This window comes from Triticum urartu, chromosome 3 (genome assembly GCF_003073215.2).
Source record: "Triticum urartu cultivar G1812 chromosome 3, Tu2.1, whole genome shotgun sequence".
In the NCBI taxonomy this organism is placed as follows: domain Eukaryota; kingdom Viridiplantae; phylum Streptophyta; class Magnoliopsida; order Poales; family Poaceae; genus Triticum; species Triticum urartu.
The window spans coordinates 2557677-2584037 of NC_053024.1; the positions used below are offsets into that span (position 1 = coordinate 2557677).

Here is a 26361-nt window from a genome sequence, read left to right on the forward strand (position 1 = left end):
GCCATATCATCCTTGCTTTTAACCTAGCTCCCTTTTTGTGTGGTTCAAAGGAAATGGTGTTCGCACAGCGATCAACAATGGATTACAAGTCGCAGACACATCCGTACAAAATGTTGACCCCCAAAAATTTTTTATTTAAAAATGAGCACCTCTTTTTTTCTTTGCAAATTTAAAAGTGAGCACCTCAACAGCGAAGCCAATGCGATATCCAAGTAAAAACTATGGCCTCGGATTCGGTTTTAAGGTACATGCATGTTTGATCAGCAATTACATCACTATTTATGTGCAATTTTATATCATGTAAACTTGATATTCACAAAAGGAAATAGCATATAAAATGGATGTCGTTATAGCTATATTCAGAAGCATGTAGTTATGATTGTAATTTTGTATCACACATACCACATATTAGTTGGGTATAAGTGCTGACTGAACTTTTTCCTAGGACCTCAAAATGTGCCATACATTGTATGTAAGGTGGAGGGGTTTATACAAAAAAAAATGAAAAGCAGATGGGTTTACGAACATAAGGCAGAGCAGTTACATAAATATACTAGTGTCAAAAGAAAAAGACAATTGCCTCACCGTGTTTTGGATGAACTGGGAAATATCCACAAAAACTATGTCGGCTGCGAACCAACCTGTAACCGGATAGTTAGGAAGACAGTGATATCTCTAGCTCGTCAGAATTCAAGTCCTAGACTAGACTTAACATTGTTGCTCGCATTTTCCTAGCTCAATCTCTCATAGATGTTCATAAGTGTAGGGTATGCGTGCGTGCGTGCGTTCATATGGGTAAATGCATGTGCACATGTATGAGTGTCTACGTCTATACAGTGTTTGAGGTGCTCATAGAAGTAGGGTATACGTGCGTGGCTTGATAACGATAAGTGTATGTGTGTATGTATAAGCATCTATGTCTGTTCTATGTAAAGTAAAAAGTGAGGGCTAGCTGCTCCTTATACATAAAAAAAGACATAAAAAAAAGCCAATCACTCCATGTCGGAGTGAACATACATGCCAAGGGGCGTCAGCTTGCTTGACAGATTCAAGCTGTACCGCCATAGAATATAGAATGGAAGAGAAGACCCACAACGATGCTTGGCAAGAAGATCGCCACAATCAACCAATATGCGGTTTAATATGAGAGATTGCTGAGCACCCTCGCCAGGTGGTTGTCCTCGGTGCCGGAAAACGAGCATATAACGCGATGCGGTACTAATTTAACGGTGTAGCCCGCCCTCCACGAGTGCACGTACAGGTTTTTTTTTTTAGGGTTTGGCCAAAATTTATTCATCAAAGTCCACAGAGGATGGGATACAAGTTGTGTCATGGGGCTGGCCCAGCCACACATGCACGTACAGGTGAAAGTGAAGCACGATGATGGATGGTAGCTCGTCAGCTACGGCCCGTACTGACCCAATAAGCCTTGTGTGGTCACACATAGTCCAGTTTTGCATTTTTGGGCGGCAGGGTTTTCGGCGGCTCCTCCTACATCTCTGGCGGTGAAAAACCTACCCTCTCGTTTAGGGTTTCTATCTCTGGCGGCGATCTCATCGTCGTCTAGATCGCTGCTTCTACCTACCGCCGGCCGACTCCTCTCCTGCAGTCTCTTTCGCCCGGTCTGAGACAGAGGGTCGGATCGGGCTTTCTCAGGCGAAGCCGCTTTTCTCGCAGGGGAGTAAACCCTAGATGGCGGAACCGGCGGGATCCGCGTCGGCAGGATGGACGGGGGAGAATCTGGATGAGATGCTACAACACCTGGACCTACAAGACGATGAGCTCGACGATGTGGTTGTCGGGGTAGAGGAGGTGAAGAAGTTCGAAGCAGATGCAAGGTGGCTGGCGATTGGGAAGGTCAACACAAACCGTATTTTCAGTTCATCGGCCATGTTCGAGACCTTGAAATCGGTCTGGGGATTAGCTCATGCACCCAAGCTCAGGGAAGCGGGAGAAAATCTTTTTATCTTTCAGATGTTTTGCTTGGGTGATTGGAAGAGGGTGGTTCATGGAGGACCATGGCTGTTTAGGGGGATGGGGATGTTGATAGAGGACTATGATGGCAAGAAGGAACCAACTGCTGTCGAATTTGATGGACTATATGTTTGGGCTCAGATTCATAACATCCCAGAGCTGTATCGGAAGGCGGAAGTAGTGGACCAACTGGCTCGACGCATCGGTCGGGTGAAAGAAATCCAGCTTACACCTCGACTCTTTTACGAGGGCGATTATGCAAGGGTTCATGCAAGGGTGCTGGTGAATAAGGCTCCCACAAGGGTGACGCCTCTGAATGTGGTCGGAGAAGGGAGACGTTTCCTTCCCGTTAAGTATGAAAAAATCCGTTATTTTTGCAAGGTCTGTGGGTTCATGGGCCACAACCATGAGGAGTGTGGGGATGGTGTCTGGGAGGAGAAGGATAAGCAGTGGGGTAGCTGGATGATTGCACAGAGGAGGGAAACCGCTCCGGAACAGCAAGGTGAACGAGCTTCCCGTGGGGGTCGTACAGGAGGACGAGGTAGAGGAAGGACCGGCAGAGGCACGAACTACCGCCAGAAGACGCCGCCACGTAAGCGTACATCAGAAGAGGCGGGACTGGGAACCGGAACGGAGGAAGATGAGGTGACGAGCCCGCTTAAGAAGGGGCCAGGCGAGGATGTGCCTAATGGCGTGCATACGGCACGGAAAAACCTGAACCTTGCACTCGATTTGGAGAAGGTGGTGGACTCATCTGCTATTGCTGATATGGGAAAGAGCAAGGATAGTGCTGAGGCTGCCGCCATGGCAATTCCACCCCTGCCTCAAGCCTACGTATCGCCTAGGGACGCCAAGAAGGCAAAGAAGGCATGATCACCAATGAAGACGGACACGAACAACATGGCATTGTTGGCGGGGTCCAGTACGGAGTGCCGCCAGGCCCAATGAAAATCCTCAGCTGGAACTGCCGTGGGATAGGCGATCCCGCGACAGTTCGTGAACTCCGCGATTTAGTGGAGATGAGTTCGCCTATGATCCTTTGTTTAGTTGAAACTCAATTGCAGAAGAGTCGTGTTGAAGGTCTTCGTTTTTCTTTAGGTTTTGATTTTAGTTTTGTAGTTGGTAGTTATGGTAGGAGTGGAGGAATTTGTATCTTTTGGAAGAACTCAGTGGATGTGGCAATAAAGAATTTTTCGGAGTATCATGTGGATGCTTGAGTGCTTGAGCAGGGGAGGGAACAATGGCGTCTCTCGTGCTTCTATGGAGAGGCAACTCGGAGCCTCAGATATAAAACATGGAACACAATGAAGAGGCTGCGGGGGAGAGCACTCTACCATGGTTGTGTATCAGTGACTTTAATGAGATCCTGAGACCTGAGGAGCAACTTGGTCCTAATGCACGTGATAGTGCCCAGATAGAGGCCTTCAGAGAGGCCGTCGACGTTTGCGGGCTCGCTGATTTGGGTTACCGAGGGCTGGACTGGACTTGGGAGAAGAAGGTAGTGGGTGGTCATTATTGTCGAGTTCGGCTTGATAGAGCATTGGGATCGGCGTGCTGGTCTGCGTTATTCCCTTTTGCAAGCTTGGAACATCTAACTGCCGCGAAGTCTGATCACTCACCTATACTACTAGAGACGGACCTTGTGGATACAAGTGTTCGGGCAAAGCAAAAGCAATTTCGGTATGAGTGTATGTGGGAGCGAGACCCGAGTTTTGGTGATATGTTAGCTGAAGCTTGGACCGATTCAGGCAGGGCTCAAACAGTCTCGGGTTTATCAGCCAAACTAGCTACCGTCGCTGGCACCTTACAGAGATGGGGCCGAAGTAAATTTGGTGCAGTTCGGGCGGAGCTGCGCTCTCTGCGCCTACGGCTTTCAGAGCTACGTGCGCTTACTGACTGGGTAGGTCCTTCGCCGGAGGAGGAGAGGATTGAGGCTCGAATGGCAGAATTATGCTTCCGAGAAGAGATCATGTGGAGGCAGCGTGCCCGTATCCAGTGGCTAGCAGAAGGTGACAGCAACACCAAGTTTTTCCATCGCAAAGCAAGCGCGCGCAAAGCTAGAAACCGTATCTCTGAGCTGCAAAGAGCTGACGGGACAATATGTACGGATGAGCAGGAGATGGCGAACATGGCATCAAGCTTCTATGGTAACTTGTATGCCTCCGATAATACCGTCGGTATTGAGGAGGTGCTATCCCACATACCGCCTAAAGTGGACGAGTCCATGAACACTGCTCTGGATGCTGAGTACACAAAGGCAGAAGTTAAGGCGGCGTTATTCCAGATGTTTCCTACCAAGGCTCCCGCACCGGATGGCTTTCCTGCTCATTTTTTCCAGCGGCATTGGGATCTGTGTGGTGATAAGGTAACTGATATGGTGTTGCATGTTCTTAAGGGAGAGGATTCCCCGGAGGAGATAAACAAAACGTTCATAGTTTTAATTCCCAAGATTGCAAGTCCAAAAAATTTAGGACAGTTTCGACCAATTAGTCTCTGCAATGTGATTTTTAAATTGCATCTAAGGTTCTGGCTAACCGGCTCAAGCTTATTCTCCCCGACATCATCTCTGAGGAGCAGTCAGCATTTGTACCAGGCCGCCTTATTACTGACAACTTTATATCTGCATATGAGTGCTTGCACTATATGAAAACAAGGAAGCTGAAGGGTAATAGATTTTGCGCTTTGAAACTTGATATGATGAAAGCCTATGATAGGCTTGAGTGGAATTATCTGAAGGAAGTGATGCTTAAGATCGGAATAAGTCCACGGTTCACGGAGATTGTCATGAGGTGTGTTACATCGGTTTCCTTTTCTGTTATCTTCAACGGGGGGAAACAAGAGGAGTTCATGCCATCCCGGGGACTCCGACAGGGTGATCCGATTTCTCCCTATCTCTTTTTGCTAGCAGCAGAAGGACTCTCCTGCTTATTGAAATCTGCCAGCGCGAACGAGTGTGTGCGGGGCATTACGGTGGCAGCAGGAGCTCCAGAGGTAAATCACCTACTTTTTGCAGATGATAGCCTATTATTTTTTAATGCAACGCCTGAGATGGCAGCTCGAGTGGATTCTCTACTTAAGCGCTACTGTGGTGCCTTGGGACAGCGCAACAAGGAGAAATCATCAATCTTCTTTAGCAAGGGGTGTGCCGATTCTTTGAAACAGGGGATCAAGGAAATTTTGGAAGTCCAGAATGAGCAACTTTCGGAACGATATCTCGGGCTGCCTGCTGATGTTGGGAGAGCCAAGGAAGGATCATTTAAATATCTTAAAGATAGGATATGGAAGCACGTGCAAGGTTGGATGGAGAAGGCACTTTCATCAGGAGGGAAGGAGGTGCTTATCAAGTCTGTGGCCCAAGCAATTCCAACATATTCCATGGCTTGTTTCAAATTGCCAAGGGGTTTATGTCAACACATCAATGGTATTCTGCGGAAGTTTTGGTGGGGCTCTAAGAATGGAGAAAGAAGGACCGCTTGGGTATCTTGGGAAGTAATGTCACAGCCAAAATCGATGGGTGGTATGGGGTTCAGAGATATCGAGCTCTTTAACTTAGCCCTGCTTGCTCGCCAAGCGTGGCGGCTACTCACTGAACCAGCTACTCTTAGCGCTCGGATTCTAAAGGATGTCTACTACCCTTCCTCCACGATCCTTGAGGCTGAAGTGGGTAAGAATCCGTCTCAAGTTTGGCGCTCCATCATTGAAGGACGTGATTGTCTCAAACTTGGCTTAATCGAGCGCATAGGCTCGGGAGACACGACCCATATTTGGTCGGAAAATTGGATCCCCAGGGATTTCAAACTCCGGCCTGTTTGCCCAAGATCCCCGAACCCCCCGTAGATGGTATCCGAACTGATCAATCATGTGACTGTTTCTTGGAACGGGGCTGTTTTGGACGAGCATTTTTATGCAATGGACGCTGAGGCAATACTAAATATTCCTCTCAGTAACAGGGTCAGCGAGGATTTCTGGTCATGGCATTATGAAAAAAGGGGAGTGTTCACGGTGTGATCAGCTTAACGGCTGCTTTCATCAGTTAAACAGCAGCGGACTGATTGGCTAGAACATAATGATGGTCACTCAAATGGTGCAGCGGATAGCAGGTCTTGGGCCAAACTGTGGGGAGCCCCGGTTCCCTCCAAGGTCAGAGTGTTTGCTTGGCGCCTGGCCAAAACTTTGATTCCCACGGCTGCAGTCCGAAAGCACAGAAACATGACGGACTCGGCTGCTTGCTCGCTTTGCCATGCCGCAGAAGATACGTGGCGACATTCTCTCTTTGATTGCCATATGGCTCGGTGCGTTTGGGCACTTGAGGACGAGGACCTCACCGAGACTATCATCTCGAACCGGTCGGAGGAGGCCAAGCTATGGATGTTCTGGCTGGTGGACACGCTCCCGGCGACAGAGCTTGCTCGTGTTCTTGTCACGATGTGGGCTATCTGGTGGGCGAGGCGGCGTGCAATTCACGACAATCAGTTTCAGAGCCCGTTGTCAACACACGTGTTCATCAACAAGTTTATCGCCGAGCTCGAACAACTCCCAGAGAGGATGGCGCGAACAAAGGACCTGCATGCTGTCTCTAGGGACCTGCATGCAAGACCCAGGGATCTGCATGTTAATGCGAGAGAAGTGGATGGACCAATTCATCGCTCTGGATGGAAACCACCGGAAGCCCATGCTGCCAAAATCAATGCGGACGGCGGGTTCTCCAAGATAGGAGACCGTGGTGCCTCGGCCGCTGTTTGTCGGGATAAGAGTGGCAATTATTTGGGGGCGTCGGTGACTATCTGCGAAGGTTTGTTGGATCCAACCATTCTGGAGGCTCGAACATGTAGTGAGGCACTCGCGCTAGCCTTGGATCTTCAGCTTCAGTCTGTCTGTGTGGCCTCCGATTGCCTGGAAGTAGTTACTCGGATTGAGGATGATTCTCCTTGCAACTATTTCCCCATCCTACAGGACATCAAGCATCAGAAACAGCTTCTTAATGACGTTAGTTTTATTCATAAGAGTAGAAAGCATAATGGGGAGGCCCATGCTTTAGCTAAGGCAGCAGCCTCTCTGCCTCCCGGGCGCCATATGTGGCTAAATTCTTTGCCCGAAGTTATCTGTATCCCCTTTTGTGTGAACGTTTAATAAAGGATGCAGTTGCTCAAGAAAAAAAACATAGTCCAGTTTTGCTTGGTTCTGTTCCGGGCTCTGCTTCTCTCGCCCAGGTTCTGATGGAGGCACAAGGAGATACAGCAGGGAGGTCCGCCATGGACATCACTACAGGAAGTGCCGAGGCGGACAATGCCCAGGCGGCTAAAGCGGAGATGGTCGCCGCTTCCTCTACGGAGGCGGCTCTGGGAACTGCCTTGGAGAAGGGGAAGGCGGCAGTGGGAGGCCCTTCGGACCACCGTCGAGAACACCATGGATTGATTTGATCGTCACCGGATTCTGTTGATTGTGTTATTGTATAATTTGTGAGGGGCACTAAGAAATGAAAAGCCACTCCAAAAAAGAAGCAGAAGAGAAAATAAAATGAGATAAGCGTGAAAAAGAGATGATGAATATTTTCTAAAACACGACGAACACTTGCAGCCAAGTCCCTAGCAATTTGCAGGCAGCCCCCTAAGGTTTTCGTTTCCTTACAAACATCGGTGGAACGCTCACCGGAAATTTCGGCAGCATATATAACGCATCGCAACATGCACAGCCGCACTACGAATCTCTCGTATTTCCGCGTGTCACCAAGTCAGGAGTAATCTCACCGCAAATTTTGGCGGCGAAACTAGCTAGCTGCTAGTACATGCATAGCAGAGAAACAAGGGCTCTCGGCTCCGACGGCAGCTTCCCACGTACAGCAACTTTGACTTTCACTTTGTGGAGCATTACAAGCAATGCCATAGAAGCAGAGCACCGACCGACTAAAGGAGGCTGCAAAGATAATAAACACTTAAAATAAAATAAAAATCCTTGACTGGGCTAGATAATGCACAAACATGAGCATGCTGAAATACTAGTGCTAGGCATACATGTCTGACAAGACCTAAATATTCTGGGTACAAGAAAAAATAATAATAACCAAACTCTTACTTGAGAAAAATGATGAGTAATATCAATTGCATTTCCACCCAAGCATGCATTTACATATACAGCGACAAGACCTAGCTTCTGTAAGAGCATGGTTAATAGTATAGCCAACAGAACGACTATATGGAGTTGCCATGTCACATATAGTCAACCTTATAGCCAACATGTATAGTAGCTAGTTGCTAAGTAGTACTACTTTATTAATGAATGGCCCATCGTACACTCTCACAATGTTTCTTGGAGTCCGTGTTGCAGCCGGCTGTTAATCTGCAGGATGCTTCCTTTCTCTCTCCTCTTCTCTCTCATCCAACTCATCACAAATATAATTGTTTAATCCTTATAGCCAACTGACTGTACCTTATTATACTTGCCCTAAGCCCCAGCACATGCAAAGTAGCTACCGAGGCATTACAAAGATACACATTTTGCGGCATGCTTAAAGAACTAGTAATAAGATTAGGATGCAACTAGCTATTGTTTACTAGGCACAGATAACCAATCAACTCATGTCATGCTAGTTATAGCTAAACAGTATCTATGCAACATCTAGTTTAGTCGACTTTACTTTGCAGACATATGTGGATGCTAATTAAGCTGCCAACAGAGGAGGAGCTGCTGCAGGTTAATTAACTAAACAAATTAACTAGCAGCTACTGCAGGCATAGCAGAGAAACAAGGCTCTCCTCTCAGGCGCCGATGGTCAACGAAGATATAGGAGGTGATCAACTCAGCTCGGTACTGGCAAATGGATCATGGGACGTATACAGGAGGTGTCGGACGACTGATCTGTTAGAGCCAAGGTGACGAGGTGCCTGAGACAATTTGCTCAAGCTGGTTATTCAGTGCCCTTTTACGTGGAAGGACCTGCAACCAACAAGACGGGTGTTTGATGTTCACAAATAGACACGTACGTACTAGCCAAAGGTTGCTTTAGTGTCAGATATTAACACCTCTGCTCATCATTTCAAACTGCTAAAACAAAGTTTAATGGGCTTGATTTTTATGTCTGATGGCTGCTGCATGCACTTTAAGATATGGTGCATTTGGTTCAAAAAAATTAAGGATGTTGAGTAGGCAATTCAGACATTAGGTTTCAAATTACTCTTCTCCTTCCTACATTAGAATCACATGAGGTCATTTGTTCCCATTGATTAATGAAAGGAATCAATCTGACGACTGATTTCTAAGTACCACTCTTACGTTACATTTCTCAGCAAGAGCTCTCGTAACTAAATGAACCCAACAGTTCTGGTTTGAAACGTGCTTCTTGTCTTGTAAATTACAATAGTTTACATCTATCTGTCTATTGAGCTGCATGCAACAAAGTTGGCATTCTTCTAAATTGGTACTAGTATGTTTGAGGTTTGCAATGACAACTTGTTAGTGGGGAATTAACAGTGGTAGTTCAGACTTTGTTGTGGTTGCGGTTTCATTGGCCTATCTGCATCTTATAATATTCTAAAACAAACACCTAAGCCATCCTCAACTGGAACATACCTGCATCCATATCCCGCTAGATGTTGCCCAGGACTTCACCTCTACCCTCATATACATCCCTTGATAAGCAGAACCATCTACGTCACAAGAAAAGTCTTCATTTTGAGTTGAACCATGCCAAAATTGATTTGTTCAGGGACGGAAGGTTAGATAGATCGAGAGAAAGGGCGCGCTCTTACCGCAAGAGGGCAGACCAAATTGCTGAAACCGCAGTTGTACTTGCTCGTCTTGGAGGAGATCTTTCTGGATGACCACCAGTAAAGAGGGTAGCTGGACGTCCAATGGAGGACTATAGAGTGGCCTTTGTTGGGTTGGGGTACGACCGAGCTATAACTCGGTACACCCACAACTATGTATAAATATCATTTCTCATTAGCTATGTATGTAACGATCGATCAGTACTTATGTAGCAGCGGTCACATGCGCATCATCGATCTTGGACACGACTCAGATCGCCCAACTCAACAACTCGAATCAACTCAGCAGCAGCATCACATGCGAACTGTGGAAGGAATTGGATATTAATTGGTGCCTGGCGGCAGCTCCTACAGTTGGGCGCTTCCTTACATATACTCTAGGAGCTAGCTAAGCAATCGATGGCTCCAACACCCGACAACCCCATCAATCGACGGCCGCCCCCTATCGATCGGAGACGACGTTGACGGAGAGCAATTGCTCTGCTCTGCTGCAGTACTACTACACTGCCAGTCCAGAACTACACTAGGTGCATTCATCAGCCGCACCCTTGTTCAACATCTCTCTCCTTCAAGCTCATCCTCTCGTACGCGCTTCCGTTGAGCTTGAGGGCGCGCGCAGATCATGGCGGAGGGCGCCCCTGACGATGAGACGCTCGAGCTCACGCCCACATGGATCCTTGCGATCGTCTGTGCCGTGATGGTGGTCATCTCCATGGCCGCGGAACGCGGCCTGCACTACCTTGGCAAGGTAACGCCCTTCCTGTCTGCTCGCTTCTATTACCTTGAGCCATTGATTTTTTCTGGTACGTACGTCATACGTGTTCATCCCATTCACTCATCCCACATGCATGCATGTGTTCATGCTGTTCCGGCCCGGATGTGAGCACAGAAGTTGAAGCGCAATAACCAGAAACCGCTGTACGAGGCCGTCCTCAAGGTCAAAGAAGGTAATTCAACTGTTTCCCCGTAAAACTAAAAATAGTTCAAAAGCTAGCTAGCTACGCGCGCGTATTACTCACTCACTTTATCTCGATTTCTTCACATTTTTTCAATTTTGGCCTGTTGCCTATAGATAGATAAGAGTTGTACCTTTCTTCCATCCATGTTGGGCGTATCATCATTTATCATCAACCTACTGTTTGTCGATCCGGTGATATGCAGAGCTGATGCTTCTCGGCTTCATCTCCCTGTTGCTGACGGTGTGCCAAGGGATGATCGAGGAGATATGCATTCCTCCTGACTGGAGAATGCATATGCTGCCATGCAAAAGACAGGAGGTGACGCCCGCAAAGGAGCATTTAGTTGCAACCCAGATCATTGGCAGAATCGGGAGGCGGCTACTCAGCAAGGGTGCAACGGGAGCCGAGACCTGTAGGCAGAAGGTGATGTTGGAGCGCAAATTAGTTTGATTTTGTGCATACTGTGTTTTTTGACTTGTGAACAAGTGCAATTGGAGTTAATTAGGTACCATTGGGTTGTGAACTTGTGATTTCTTAGCATATGCAGACACTTAAAAAAATTTATGACCTTAATCTGTAGCTGTAGCTAGCTAGTTCGGTACAATTAATATTACTTGGACTGCGATCATTGTCATGTTGTCAATCTTAGCATGTGATGAAGCGATCTTGTTCTGTACATTTCCACTGACTCTGCAATAGGAACATTAGACACTGGCATGTGCAAAGGAGTGGGGACATCACAACTGTGTACCATAACATTCAAATGGCTCTGCTCCAAGTGTCTATCCAGCATGTTGAAATCCCCTCTTTCTAGTAACTGCATTGCTTATATCTGTTCCATTTATCATTCCCACTTCGTCAGTTTAAAATCGTTGAGTTTTTCACCATGTGAGTTGAACAATAATCAGCTGTTATGAATTTTAATATTTGTTTTAACAGGGAAAAATTCAGCTGATGTCCCTTGAATCTGTGCATCAGTTACATGTGTTCATATTTGTGCTGGCTATTACACATGTCGTATTCAGTGCTTTGACAAAGCTTTTAGAAGGTGCAAAGGTAACCCACTTATCAGTCACATGTGTTGCACATTAGCCACGGAATACCATGTCCTATGATAAGCTGATTTTGTGTCTTCGTTTACTCATATGCATCAATGGAAACCGTGGGAGGAGGATGCTATTCAGAAAGATACTGCAGGAAACGGTATTTGAGCATTTCTTGTTGTTCATATGTATTACAATGCCAATGATATACTTGTGGGTTAACATCAGTTGTTTGTTCCTCCTGTAAACTGAAAACCAATAAATGTGTCTGATGAACCTGTTGGAAATATGCCCTAGAGGCAATAATAAAAGCATTATTATTATATTTCCTTGTTCATGATAATTGTCTTTATTCATGCTATAATTGTGTTATCCGGAAATCATAATACATGTGTGAATAACAGACACCAACATGTCCCTAGTAAGCCTCTAGTTGACTAGCTCGTTGGTCAACAGATAGTCATGGTTTCCTGACTATGGACATTGGATGTCATTGATAACGAGATCACATCATTAGGAGAATGATGTGATGGACAAGACCCAATCCTAAACATAGCACAGGATCGTATAGTTCGTTTGCTAGAGTTTTCCAATGTCAAGTATCCTTTCCTTATACCATGAGATCGTGTAACTCCCGGATTCCGACAAATGGCTAGAAGCCATGAAATCCGAGATAGGATCCATGTATGAAAATGAAGTATGGACTTTGACTGACTTGCCCGTTGAACGGCGAGCCATAGAAAATAAATGGATCTTTAAAAAGAAGACAGACGCGGATGGTAATGTGACCATCTATAAAGCTCGACTTGTCGCTAAGGGTTATCGACAAGTTCAAGGGGTTGACTACGATGAGACTTTCTCACCGGTAGCGAAGCTAAAGTCCGTCCGAATCATGTTAGCAATTGCCGCATTCTACGATTATGAGATATGGCAAATGGACGTCAAAACGGCATTCCTTAATGGTTTCCTTAAGGAAGAATTGTATATGATGCAGCCGGAAGGTTTTGTCGATCCTAAGAATGCTGACAAGGTGTGCAAGCTCCAACGCTCGATTTATGGGCTGGTGCAAGCATCTCGGAGTTGGAACATTCGCTTTGATGAGATGATCAAAGCGTTTGGGTTTATACAGACTTATGGAGAAGCCTGCGTTTACAAGAAAGTGAGTGGGAGCTCTGTAGCATTTCTCATATTATATGTAGATGACATACTATTGATGGGAAATGATATAGAACTCTTGGACAGCATCAAGGCCTACTTGAATAAGAGTTTTTCAATGAAGGACCTTGGAGAAGCTGCTTATATATTAGGCATCAAGATCTATAGAGATAGATCGAGACGCCTCATAGGTCTTTCACAAAGCACATACCTTGATATGATATTGAAGAAGTTCAATATGGATCAATCTAAGAAGGGGTTCTTGCCTGTGTTACAAGGTATGAAATTGAGCTCAGCTCAATGTCCGACCACGGCAGAAGATATAGAAGAGATGAGCGTCATCCCCTATGCATCAGCCATAGGTTCTATTATGTATGCCATGCTGTGTACTAGACCTGATGTAAACCTTGCCGTAAGTTTGGTAGGAAGGTACCAAAGTAATCCCGGCAAGGAACACTGGACAGCGGTCAAGAATATCCTGAAGTACCTGAAAAGGACTAAGGAAATGTTTCTCGTTTATGGAGGTGACGAAGAGCTCGTCGTAAAGGGTTACGTCGACGCTAGCTTCGACACAGATCTGGATGACTCTAAGTCACAAACCGGATACGTGTATATTTTGAATGGTGGGGCAGTAAGCTGGTGCAGTTGCAAGCAAAGCGTCGTGGCGGGATCTACATGTGAAGCGGAGTACATGGCGGCCTCGGAGGCAGCACATGAAGCAATATGGGTGAAGGAGTTCATCACCGACCTAGGAGTCATACCCAATGCGTCGGGGCCGATCAAGCTCTTCTGTGACAACACTGGAGCTATTGCTCTTGCCAAGGAGCCCAGGTTTCACAAGAAGACAAGGCACATCAAGCGTCGCTTCAACTCCATTCGTGAAAATGTTCAAGATGGAGACATAGAGATTTGTAAAGTACATACGGACCTGAATGTAGGGGATCCGTTGACTAAACCTCTCCCTAGAGCAAAACATGATCAACACCAGAATTCCATGGGTGTTTGATTCATCACAATGTAACTAGATTATTGACTCTAGTGCAAGTGGGAGACTGTTGGAAATATGCCCTAGAGGCAATAATAAAAGCATTATTATTATATTTCCTTGTTCATGATAACTGTCTTTATTCATGCTATAATTGTGTTATCCGGAAATCGTAATACATGTGTGAATAACAGACACCAACATGTCCCTAGTAAGCCTCTAGTTGACTAGCTCGTTGGTCAACAGATAGTCATGGTTTCCTGACTATGGACATTGGATGTCATTGATAACGAGATCACATCATTAGGAGAATGATGTGATGGACAAGACCCAATCCTAAACATAGCACAGGATCGTATAGTTCGTTTGCTAGAGTTTTCCAATGTCAAGTATCCTTTCCTTATACCATGAGATCGTGTAACTCCCGGATACCGTAGGAGTGCTTTGGGTGTACCAAACGTCACAACGTAACTGGGACTATAAAGGTAGACTACGGGTATCTCCGAAAGTGTCTGTTGGGTTGACATGGATCAAGACTGGGATTTGTCACTCCGTATGACGGAGAGGTATCACTGGGCCCACTCGGTAATGCATCATCATAATGAGCTCAAAGTGACCAAGTGTCTGGTCACGGGATCATGCATTACGGTACGAGTAAAGTGACTTGCCGGTAACGAGATTGAACGAGGTATTGGGATACCGACGATCGAATCTCGGGCAAGTAACATATCGATTGACAAAGGGAATTGCATACGGGGTTGATTGAATCCTCGACATCGTGGTTCATCCGATGAGATCATCGTGGAGCATGTGGGAGCCAACATGGGTATCCAGATCCCGCTGTTGGTTATGGACCGAAGAGTCGTCTCGGTCATGTCTGCTTGTCTCCCGAACCCGTAGGGTCTACACACTTAAGGTTCGGTGACGCTAGGGTTGAGAAGATATGTATATGCAGTAACCCGAATATTGTTTGGAGTGCCGGATGAGATCCCGGACGTCACGAGGAGTTCCGGAATGGTCCGGAGGTAAAGAATTATATATAGGAAGTGCTGTTTCGGCCATCGGGACAAGTTTCGGGGTCACCGGTATTGTACCGGGACCACCGGAAGGGTCCCGGGGGTCCACCGGGTGGGGCCACGTATCCCGGGGGGCCCCATGGGCTGAAGTGGGAGGGAACCCAGCCCAAAGTGGGCTGGGGCGCCACCCCCCAAGGGCCCATGCGCCTAGGGTTGGGGGGGGAACCCTAGAGGGGGGCGCCCCCTTGCTTGGGGGGCAAGCCCCCCACCCTTGGCCGCCGCCCCCCCTAGTAGATTCCATCTACTAGGGCCGGCGCCCCCCCTTGGCACCCCTATATATAGTGAGGGAGAGGAGGGACTTCATACCCCAGCCCCTGGCGCCTCCCTCCCTCTCCTCCCTGTACGTCTCCTTTGTAGCATAGGCGAAGCCCTGCTACTGTGACGCCCTGCATCCACCACCACGCCGTCGTGCTGCTGGATCTTCACAACCTCTCCTTCCCCCTTGCTGGATCAAGAAGGAGGAGACGTCTCCCGTCCCGTACGTGTGTTGAACGCGAGGTGCCGTCCGTTCGGCGCTGGTCATCGGTGATTTGGATCACGTCGAGTACGCCTTCCTCATCCCCGTTCTTTGAACGCTTCCGCGCGTGATCTACAAAGGTATGTAGATGCAATCCGATCACTCGTTGCTAGATGAACTCCTAGATGGATCTTGGTGAAACGAGTAGGAAATTTTTTGTTTTCTGCAACGTTCCCCAACAGTCAGTGGCATCATGAGCTAGGTCTATGCGTAGTTCTTCTTGCGCGAGTAGAACACAATTTGTTGTGGGCATAGATTTGTCAACTTTCTTGCCGCTACTAGTCTTTTCTTGCTTCAGCGGTATTGTGGGATGAAGCGGCCCGGACCAACCTTACACGTACGCTTACGTGAGACCGGTTCCACCGACTAACATGCACTAGTTGCATAAGGTGGCTGGCGGGTGTCTGTCTCTCCCACTTTAGTTGGAGCGGATTCGATGAACAGGGTCCTTATGAAGGGTAAATAGAAGTTGACAAATCACGTTGTGGCTTTAGCGTAGGTAAGAAGACGTTCTTGCTAGAACCCTAATTCAGCCAGTAAAACTTGCAACAACAATTAGAGGACGTCTAACTTGTTTTTGCAGCAAGTGGTTTGTGATATGATATGGACAAAGTTGTGATGAATGATGAATGATCTATATGTGATGTATGAGATGTTCATGCTATTGTAATAGGAATCACGACTTGCATGTCGATGAGTATGACAACCGGCAGGAGCCATAGGAGTTGTCTTTATTCTTTTATATGACCTGCGTGTCATTGAGAAACGCCATGTAAATTACTTTACTTTATTGCTAAACGCATTAGCCATAGTAGTAGAAGTAATAGTTGGCGAGCAACTTCATGGAGACACGATGATGGAGATCATGATGATGGAGATCATGGTGTCAAGCCGGTGACAAGATGATCATGGAGCCCCAAGATGGAGATCAAAGGAGCTATGTGATATTGGCCATATCATGTCACGTTTATTATTTGATTGCATGTGATGTTTATCATGTTTTGCATCTTGTTTACTTAGAACGACGGTAGTAAATAAGATGATCCCTCATAATAATTTCAAGAAGTGTTCCCCCTAACTGTGCACCGTTGCGACAGTTGGCTGTTTCAAAACACCACGTGATGATCGGGTGTTTTATTCAGACGTTCACATACAACGGGTGTAAGACAGATTTACACATGCAAACACTTAGGTTGACTTGACGAGCCTAGCATGTACAGACATGGCCTTGGAACACAGAAGACCGAAAGGTCGAGCATGAGTCGTATAGAAGATACGATCAACATGAAGATGTTCACCGATATTGACTAGTCCGTCTCACGTGATGATCGGACACGGCCTAGTTAACTCGGATCATGTAATACTTAGATAACTAGAGGGATGTCTAATCTAAGTGGGAGTTCATTAATAATTTGATTAGATGAACTTAATTATCATGAACTTAGTCTAAAATCTTTGCAATATGTCTTGTAGATCAAATGGCCAACGTAGTCCTCAACTTCAACGCGTTCCTAGAGAAAACCAAGCTGAAAGACGATGGCAGCAACTATACGGACTGGGTCCGGAACCTGAGGATCATCCTCATAGCTGCCAAGAAAGATTATGTCCTACAAGCACCGCTAGGTGAAGCTCCCGTCCCACAGAACCAAGACGTTATGAACGCTTGGCAGACACGTGTTGACGACTACTCCCTCGTTCAGTGCGGCATGCTTTACAGCTTAGAGCCGGGGCTCCAAAAGCGTTTTGAGAGACATGGAGCATATGAGATGTTCGAAGAGCTGAAAATGGTTTTTCAAGCTCATGCCCGGATCGAGAGATATGAAGTCTCCGATAAGTTCTTCAGCTGTAAGATGGAGGAAAATAGTTCTGTCAGTGAGCACATACTCACTATGTCTGGGTTGCATAACCGCTTGTCTCAGCTGGGAGTTAATCTCCCGGATGATGCGGTCATTGACAGAATCCTCCAGTCGCTTCCACCAAGCTACAAGAGCTTTGTGATGAACTTCAACATGCAGGGGATGCAAAAGACCATTCCTGAGTTGTTTGCAATGCTGAAATCAGCAGAGGTAGAAGTCAAGAAGGAACATCAAGTGTTGATGGTCAATAAAACCACTAAGTTCAAGAAGGGCAAGGGTAAAAAGAACTTCAAGAAGGACGGCAAGGAGGTTGCCGCGCCCGGCAAGCAAGCTGCCGGGAAGAAGCCAAAGAATGGACCCAAGCCCGAGACTGAGTGCTTTTATTGCAAGGGAAGCGGTCACTGGAAGCGGAACTGCCCTAAATACTTAGCAGACAAGAAGGCCGGCAAAACAAAAGGTATATGTGATATACATGTAATTGATGTGTACCTTACTAGTGTCCATAGTAGCTCCTGGGTATTTGATACCGGTGCAGTTGCTCACATTTGTAACTCAAAGCAGGGGCTGCGGAATAAGCGGAAACTGGCAAAGGACGAGGTGACGATGCGCGTCGGGAATGGTTCCAAGGTCAATGTGATCGCCGCCGGCACGCTACCTCTATATCTACCTTCGGGATTAGTTCTAAACCTTAATAATTGTTATTTAGTGCCAGCTTTGAGCATGAACATTGTATCGGGATCTCGTTTAATTCGAGATGGCTACTCATTTAAATCCGAGAATAATGGTTGTTCTATTTATATGAGAGATATGTTTTATGGTCATGCTCCTATGGTGAATGGTTTATTCTTTATGAATCTCGAACGTGATACTACACATGTTCATAATGTGAGTACCAAAAGATGTAAGGTTGATAATGATAGTACCACATACTTGTGGCACTGCCGCCTTGGTCACATAGGTGTCAAACGCATGAAGAAGCTCCATGCAGATGGACTTTTAGAGTCTCTTAATTATGAATCATTTGACACGTGCGAACCATGCCTCATGGGTAAAATGACCAAGACTCCGTTCTCAGGAACAATGGAGCGAGCAACCAACTTATTGGAAATCATACATACTGATGTGTGCGGTCCAATGAGTGTTGAGGCTCGCGGTGGCTATCGTTATGTTCTCACCCTCACTGATGACTTGAGTAGATATGGGTATATCTACTTAATGAAACACAAGTCTGAAACCTTTGAAAAGTTCAAGGAATTTCAGAGTGAGGTTGAAAATCAACGTGACAGGAAAATCAAGTTTCTACGATCAGATCGTGGAGGAGAATACTTGAGTCACAAGTTTGGCACACACTTAAGAAAATGTGGAATAGTTTCACAACTCACGCCGCCTGGAACACCTCAGCGTAACGGTGTGTCCGAACGTCGTAATCGCACTCTATTAGATATGGTGCGATCTATGATGTCTCTTACCGATTTACCGCTATCCTTTTGGGGCTATGCTTTAGAGACTGCCGCATTCACTTTAAATAGGGCTCCGTCGAAATCTGTTGAGACGACACCGTATGAATTATGGTTTGGGAAGAAACCTAAGCTGTCGTTTCTAAAAGTTTGGGGATGCGATGCTTATGTCAAGAAACTTCAACCTGAAAAGCTCGAACCCAAGTCGGAAAAATGCGTCTTCATAGGATACCCAAAAGAAACTATTGGGTACACCTTCTACCTCAGATCCGAAGGCAAGATGTTTGTTGCCAAGAATCGGTCCTTTCTAGAGAAAGAGTTTCTCTCGAAAGAAGTAAGTGGGAGGAAAGTAGAGCTTGATGAAGTATTACCTCTTGAACTGGAAAATGGCGCAACTCAAGAAAATGTTCCTGAGGTGCCTGCACCGACTAGAGAGGAAGTTAATGATAATGATCAAGATACTTCTGATCAAGCTCCTACTGAAATTCGAAGGTCCACAAGGACACGTTCCGCACCAGAGTGGTACGGCAACCTTGTCTTGGAAATCATGTTGTTAGACAACGGTGAACCTTCGAACTATGAAGAAGCGATGGCGGGCCCGGATTCCAACAAATGGCTAGAAGCCATGAAATCCGAGATAGGATCCATGTATGAAAATGAAGTATGGACTTTGACTGACTTGCCCGTTGAACGGCGAGCCATAGAAAATAAATGGATCTTTAAAAAGAAGACAGACGCGGATGGTAATGTGACCATCTATAAAGCTCGACTTGTCGCTAAGGGTTATCGACAAGTTCAAGGGGTTGACTACGATGAGACTTTCTCACCGGTAGCGAAGCTAAAGTCCGTCCGAATCATGTTAGCAATTGCTGCATTCTACGATTATGAGATATGGCAAATGGACGTCAAAACGGCATTCCTTAATGGTTTCCTTAAGGAAGAATTGTATATGATGCAGCCGGAAGGTTTTGTCGATCCTAAGAATGCTGACAAGGTGTGCAAGCTCCAACGCTCGATTTATGGGCTGGTGCAAGCATCTCGGAGTTCGAACATTCGCTTTGATGAGATGATCAAAGCGTTTGGGTTTATACAGACTTATGGAGAAGCCTGCGTTTACAAGAAAGTGAGTGGGAGCTCTGTAGCATTTCTCATATTATATGTAGATGACATACTATTGATGGGAAATGATATAGAACTCTTGGACAGCATCAAGGCCTACTTGAATAAGAGTTTTTCAATGAAGGACCTTGGAGAAGCTGCTTATATATTAGGCATCAAGATCTATAGAGATAGATCGACGCCTCATAGGTCTTTCACAAAGCACATACCTTGATAAGATATTGAAGAAGTTCAATATGGATCAATCTAAGAAGGGGTTCTTGCCTGTGTTACAAGGTATGAAATTGAGCTCAGCTCAATGTCCGACCACGGCAGAAGAATAGAAGAGATGAGTGTCATCCCCTATGCCTCAGCCATAGGTTCTATTATGTATGCCATGCTGTGTACCAGACCTGATGTAAACCTTGCCGTAAGTTTGGTAGGAAGGTACCAAAGTAATCCCGGCAAGGAACACTGGACAGCGGTCAAGAATATCCTGAAGTACCTGAAAAGGACTAAGGAAATGTTTCTCGTTTATGGAGGTGACGAAGAGCTCGTCGTAAAGGGTTACGTCGACGCTAGCTTCGACACAGATCTGGATGACTCTAAGTCACAAACCGGATACGTGTATATTTTGAATGGTGGGGCAGTAAGCTGGTGCAGTTGCAAGCAGAGCGTTGGCGGGATCTACATGTGAAGCGGAGTACATGGCAGCCTCGGAGGCAGCACAAGAAGCAATCTGGGTGAAGGAGTTCATCACCGACCTAGGAGTCATACCCAATGCGTCGGGCCCGACTCTCTTCTGTGACAACACTGGAGCTATTGCCCTTGCCAAGGAGCCCAGGTTTCACAGGAAGACCAGGCATATCAAGCGTCGCTTCAACTCCATACGTGAAAATGTTCAAAATGGAGACATAGATATTTGTAAAGTACATACGGACCTGAATGTGCAGATCCGTTGACTAAACCTCTCCCTAGAGCAAAACATGATCAACACCAGAATTCCATGGGTGTTCGATTCATCACAATGTAACTAGATTATTGACTCTAGTGCAAGTGGGAGACTGTTGGAAATATGCCCTAGAGGCAATAATAAAAGCATTATTATTATATTTCCTTGTTCATGATAATTGTCTTTTATTCATGCTATAATTGTGTTATCCAGAAATCGTAATACATGTGTGAATAATAGACACCAACATGTCCCTAGTAAGCCTCTAGTTGACTAGCTCGTTGATCAACAGATAGTCATGGTTTCCTGACTATGGACATTGGATGTCATTGATAACGAGATCACATCATTAGGAGAATGATGTGATGGACAAGACCCAATCCTAAACATAGCACAAGATCGTATAGTTCGTTTGCTAGAGTTTTTCCAATGTCAAGTATCTTTTCCTTAGACCATGAGATCGTGTAACTCCCGGATACCGTAGGAGTGCTTTGGGTATACCAAACGTCACAACGTAACTGGGTGACTATAAAGGTAGACTACGGGTATCTCCGAAAGTGTCTGTTGGGTTGACATGGATCAAGACTGGGATTTGTCACTCCGTATGACGGAGAGGTATCACTGGGCCCACTCGGTAATGCATCATCATAATGAGCTCAAAGTGACCAAGTGTCTGGTCACGGGATCATGCATTACGGTACGAGTAAAGTGACTTGCCGGTAACGAGATTGAACGAGGTATTGGGATACCGACGATCGAATCTCGGGCAAGTAACATATCGATTGACAAAGGGAATTGCATACGGGGTTGATTGAATCCTCGACATCGTGGTTCATCCGATGAGATCATCGTGGAGCATGTGGGAGCCAACATGGGTATCCAGATCCCGCTGGTGTTGGTTATTGACCGGAGAGTCGTCTCGGTCATGTCTGCTTGTCTCCCGAACCCGTAGGGTCTACACACTTAAGGTTCGGTGACGCTAGGGTTGTGAAGATATGTATATGCAGTAACCCGAATGTTGTTCGGAGTCCCGGATGAGATCCCGGACGTCACGAGGAGTTCCGGAATGGTCCGGAGGTAAAGAATTATATATAGGAAGTGCTGTTTCGGCCATCGGGACAAGTTTCGGGGTCACCGGTATTGTACCGGGACCACCGGAAGGGTCCCGGGGGTCCACCGGGTGGGGCCACCTATCCCGGGGGGCCCCATGGGCTGAAGTGGGAGGGAACCCAGCCCAAAGTGGGCTGGGGGCCAGCCACCCCCCAAGGGCCCATGCGCCTAGGGTTGGGGGGGAACCCTAGAGGGGGGCCCCCTTGCTTGGGGGGCAAGCCCCCCACCCTTGGCCGCCGCCCCCCCTAGTAGATTCCATCTACTAGGGCCGGCGCCCCCCCCTTGGCACCCCTATATATAGTGAGGGAGAGGAGGGACTTCATACCCCAGCCCCTGGCGCCTCCCTCTCTCCCCGTTACGTCTCCCTCTTAAGTATAGGCGAAGCCCTGCTACTGGTGACGCCCTGCATCCACCACCACGCCGTCGTGCTGCTGGATCTTCATCAACCTCTCCTTCCCCCTTGCTGGATCAAGAAGGAGGAGACGTCTCCCGTCCCGTAGCGTGTGTTGAACGCGGAGGTGCCGTCCGTTCGGCGCTGGTCATCGGTGATTTGGATCACGTCGAGTACGCCTTCCTCATCCCCGTTCTTTGAACGCTTCGCGCGTGATCTACAAAGGTATGTAGATGCAATCCGATCACTCGTTGCTAGATGAACTCCTAGATGGATCTTGGTGAAACGAGTAGGAAAATTTTTGTTTTCTGCAACGTTCCCCAACAGGAACCAAAGCAAGATTGTTTAGCTAGCGCCAATACATTTATAACAGGATAATAATTTCACAATAAACTGCAGGGCCCAAGAAGGTGACCCTTGTACAGAATTCCGAATTTGTCAAGGAAAATTTTAAGGGTAATGACAAATATTCTAGAGTATTGAGTTGGCTGGTAAGCAATCATGAGGTCTTCTCATATATATTTTTTATGTTGTGAAATTGCGTGGACTAGTAAAGTTTTCTGTGCCATATGCAACTATTCAGTGTAGTTTTGCCTTACATAGCAAGCTCTATATTTAATTGTCTTGTGCTAATATGTGTGTATTGGCGAGGTAATTAGCCTTTTTCTGTTTCTCATGCAGCATTCTTTTTTCAAGCATTTCTACAGATCAGTAAGTAAAACTGATTACAGGACAATGCGTCTTGGTTTTATGATGGTAATTAAGCATAGATTGTAATAAGTTGACGTGGTTTTATCCTGGTGTCCTTTCCTCTTATGTTAGCATGAGATCATTTCTGGATTGCAGGCCCACTGCCCTGGGAACCTGAAATTTGATTTCAATGAATACATGTTGCGGGTTTTGGAGTCTGATTTTAAGGTGGTGGTTGGCATAAGGTAATCCAAAGAGTATACACATGTTTGTACTTTTATATCTATACTGTTCCTAGTAGTTTTCTATGAAAGTTATTAGCTCAACTCATGCAATTTCTATTTTCTTTTAGCTGGTACTTGTGGGTTTTCGTGGTGATATTTCTGTTGCTGAATATAAACGGTAAGTTGTAGTTCATCATTTCTGAATAGCCCTCGTAAGTTTTGTATAATTGCTTGTCTCCCAATGGCTTAGTTCTTTGAATTGAAAGACTGAATGTGCAAGTTGAAATATTCCAAACTATTATGTGTGTGTACATGTCGGAGTACACTACAGATCTGCAGAGTTTCAGAGATGCAGAGTAAATATGCAATGTTGTCATCTTGGAAGTGCATTGTTTAATGTCTTTGAAATAGAGATGTCCCTGGAGCTCGTGTAGGAAAAATCCGCAATCTTTGAGGTATCTATTTTCCAATAATCTGGATCCGAAAACTAGTACATGGGTTAGGTATATACTGCAGCAATTCTGGGTTCAAGCCAGTTTCGGAATTTCAAAAACTAAACGCTCCTGTCTGAAATAGGGAAAACCAATTATGACATATATATATAAGGATTCCAAATTATGAATTATATTTTTGAACAGTTACGCTTTTGTTGTGCAAAATGCATGGTTTCTAAACCTTGTCAGCAGCATTTCATGATTTACGCCTCTTGAAGCTATCTTACACTACATTTTGCTAATCTGCTGCAGGCTGGAACACATACTTTTGGATTGCATTCCTTCCCCTTATTGTAAGTGAATTTATATAACAATTTTTCATTGTAAACATTCACTGTGAGCCTCTTATGCTTTGGCTACAATAGAAGCTAAACCAAGAAATCTTATGATTTTAGCAACCTACAGAAATATGGAGCACAAAATGAACAATGTGTAACAAGTAGGGAAGATGGGCTTACTTAATTCCTTACTCACTCTCTCTTCTCCCTGCAGCTTCTGTTGGCTACTGGGACTAAATTAGAGCACGTCATAGCTCAGTTAGCCCGGGATGTCGCTGAGAAGCACTCCGCTCTCGAGGATGATTTGATTGTAAAGCCATCAGATGACCACTTCTGGTTTGGGCGGCCGAGGATTGTCTTATTCCTGATCCACTTTATCCTCTTCCAGAACGCCTTCGAGATTGCATTCTTCTTATGGATACTGGTAGGCATCTTTCCAATTAATTATGTTTCGTTAAGATCTAAAAATGACTGACCGAAACATCATTTATCAAATTTCTGTTGCAGACCACTTATGGATTCAACTCGTGCATCATGGGGCATGTAGGTTTTATTGTGCCGAGGCTTGTTATTGGGTAGTACTTCTTTTCCCAATATATCCTTGTACTCATGCATGTCGGTTTTATTTATTGGAAAACAACGGGCATAAGTTTGTTCTCAACTCATGCATCCTTGTATATATCCTTACTTGTAGGGTCATTATTCAGCTTCTCTGCAGCTAGTGCACTCTGCCTCTGTATGCAGTTGTAACACAGGTGCGACCATATTTCAACATCATAAAATGTTGCTTTTTTCTTCGATAAAAGGCGCTTTTATTATCTCAAAATGTAGCATCAAAGTGATTATTGACACATCTTCTCCTCTGTCGTGTACAAATTAAAGATGGGAAGCTTCTACAAGAAGGAGATCTTTAATAAGCATGTGCAGCAGGGTGTTCTGTCTTGGGCTCAGAAGGCTAAGATGAAGAAGGCATTGGAGAAGAGCAATGGCACAGCAGAATCAACGAGCACTGTTGATTCAGCAGGGCCTTCTACTAAGATTGAAATGATGAAACCAGCAACGCAGGAAGGCAATGATGACGGTGAAATCATAGAATGGAGCCGTGTTGTCTAGAGCAATGGATCGTACGTATGCTGGCTCTTAATTAGTGCGCGCTGCAATGCAATGATGCCGCTCAATCATGTCTATTATTATTATCAAGATATATAGATTTACTTGTTGCAACTCTAAAACATTCTTGTCCAAAAGTTTCTCACCCGGCCGGTTATACTTAATCAGTTGGTTATACTGTGAGTTTAAGATAAGTATAAGCAAATTAAGGCTTATTTGAACATGCTCTTCTCGGTTATAATAAAAGCCTATTAGAATCATTATGAACTGGTTCTAGTTCTAGTTCTGATGCCGCCGCTGGTTCCGTGCGTGCATTGCTAGCTCCTGCTGCTTGTCTTGCTGCGTCCGCGTGCTGCTACCTACTGCCGGCTGTTGCTTGCTCCATGCTGGACAAGGACACTACGGCGGCCGGTACAGTACCCCCTACAAGGTTAAAACCTTATACAACGTGAATACCCTTAATTACGAGGCAATTATATCTGGGCGAAACCCTTTGTAATTAAGCAGGAAGCAGTAGACAAATAACAATATCACGAGGATGGTAAGGATCCGAATATAATCAAATGGCAAGCGCTAGGCAGCATTCTTTCTCAACCACTTTTGCGAGGAGGGCAAAACCTAGCTAGCAAATGATCGAGATGGAACGAACAAATGATCGATATAGCTCCTGCATGCACATATCTATTTATTATAGCTCAAGGACATTTCACTGTGAATTTGTGGACGAGTACTAGAGAGTAGAGATGACACGTCCATTTGACTGCGAGCTCCTGCAGGTAGCTAGTAGCAATTCATGGGAGGACGGGGAGGCGACTGTGAGCTGGTAGCAGCGGCATGTTTCATTATGTATATATGTTCATACAAATCTTTGTTGATTAGCCTTGCTGCCCATGGTCAAGTTCTAGTATCTAAAGTACAGTTTGTATCATCAATTTATTAAATTTCTTAGTGATGTACCCCCTCTGTACTGAAATATAGGCGGTTTAAGGGTTTCATGTACAAATTTGCTCATGTTACAGAATTTTTTAAGTTTCCCGATATTGCCCCCCCCCTTCCTAGCCAGCGCCTCACCCACTCGCTGTCCTTCCTCAGTCCCTCGTCACCCATCTCCCTCCCAAATCCCCTCCCCGTCGTCCCCGGCCTCTCCACTCCTCCCCATCGTCGCCAGCCTTCCTCTCCTCCCACCACATTTCCTCCCACGGCCTGTGCCAAAAATACACCACCCCCGA

At 45.8% G+C, this 26361-nt stretch overlaps 1 pseudogene; it reads left to right on the plus strand.

Annotated features, from left to right (window-relative positions):
• The first annotated feature begins 9922 nt into the window (after positions 1-9922).
• Positions 9923-25392, plus strand: LOC125542257 (annotated as a pseudogene).
• The last annotated feature ends 969 nt before the right edge of the window (positions 25393-26361 follow it).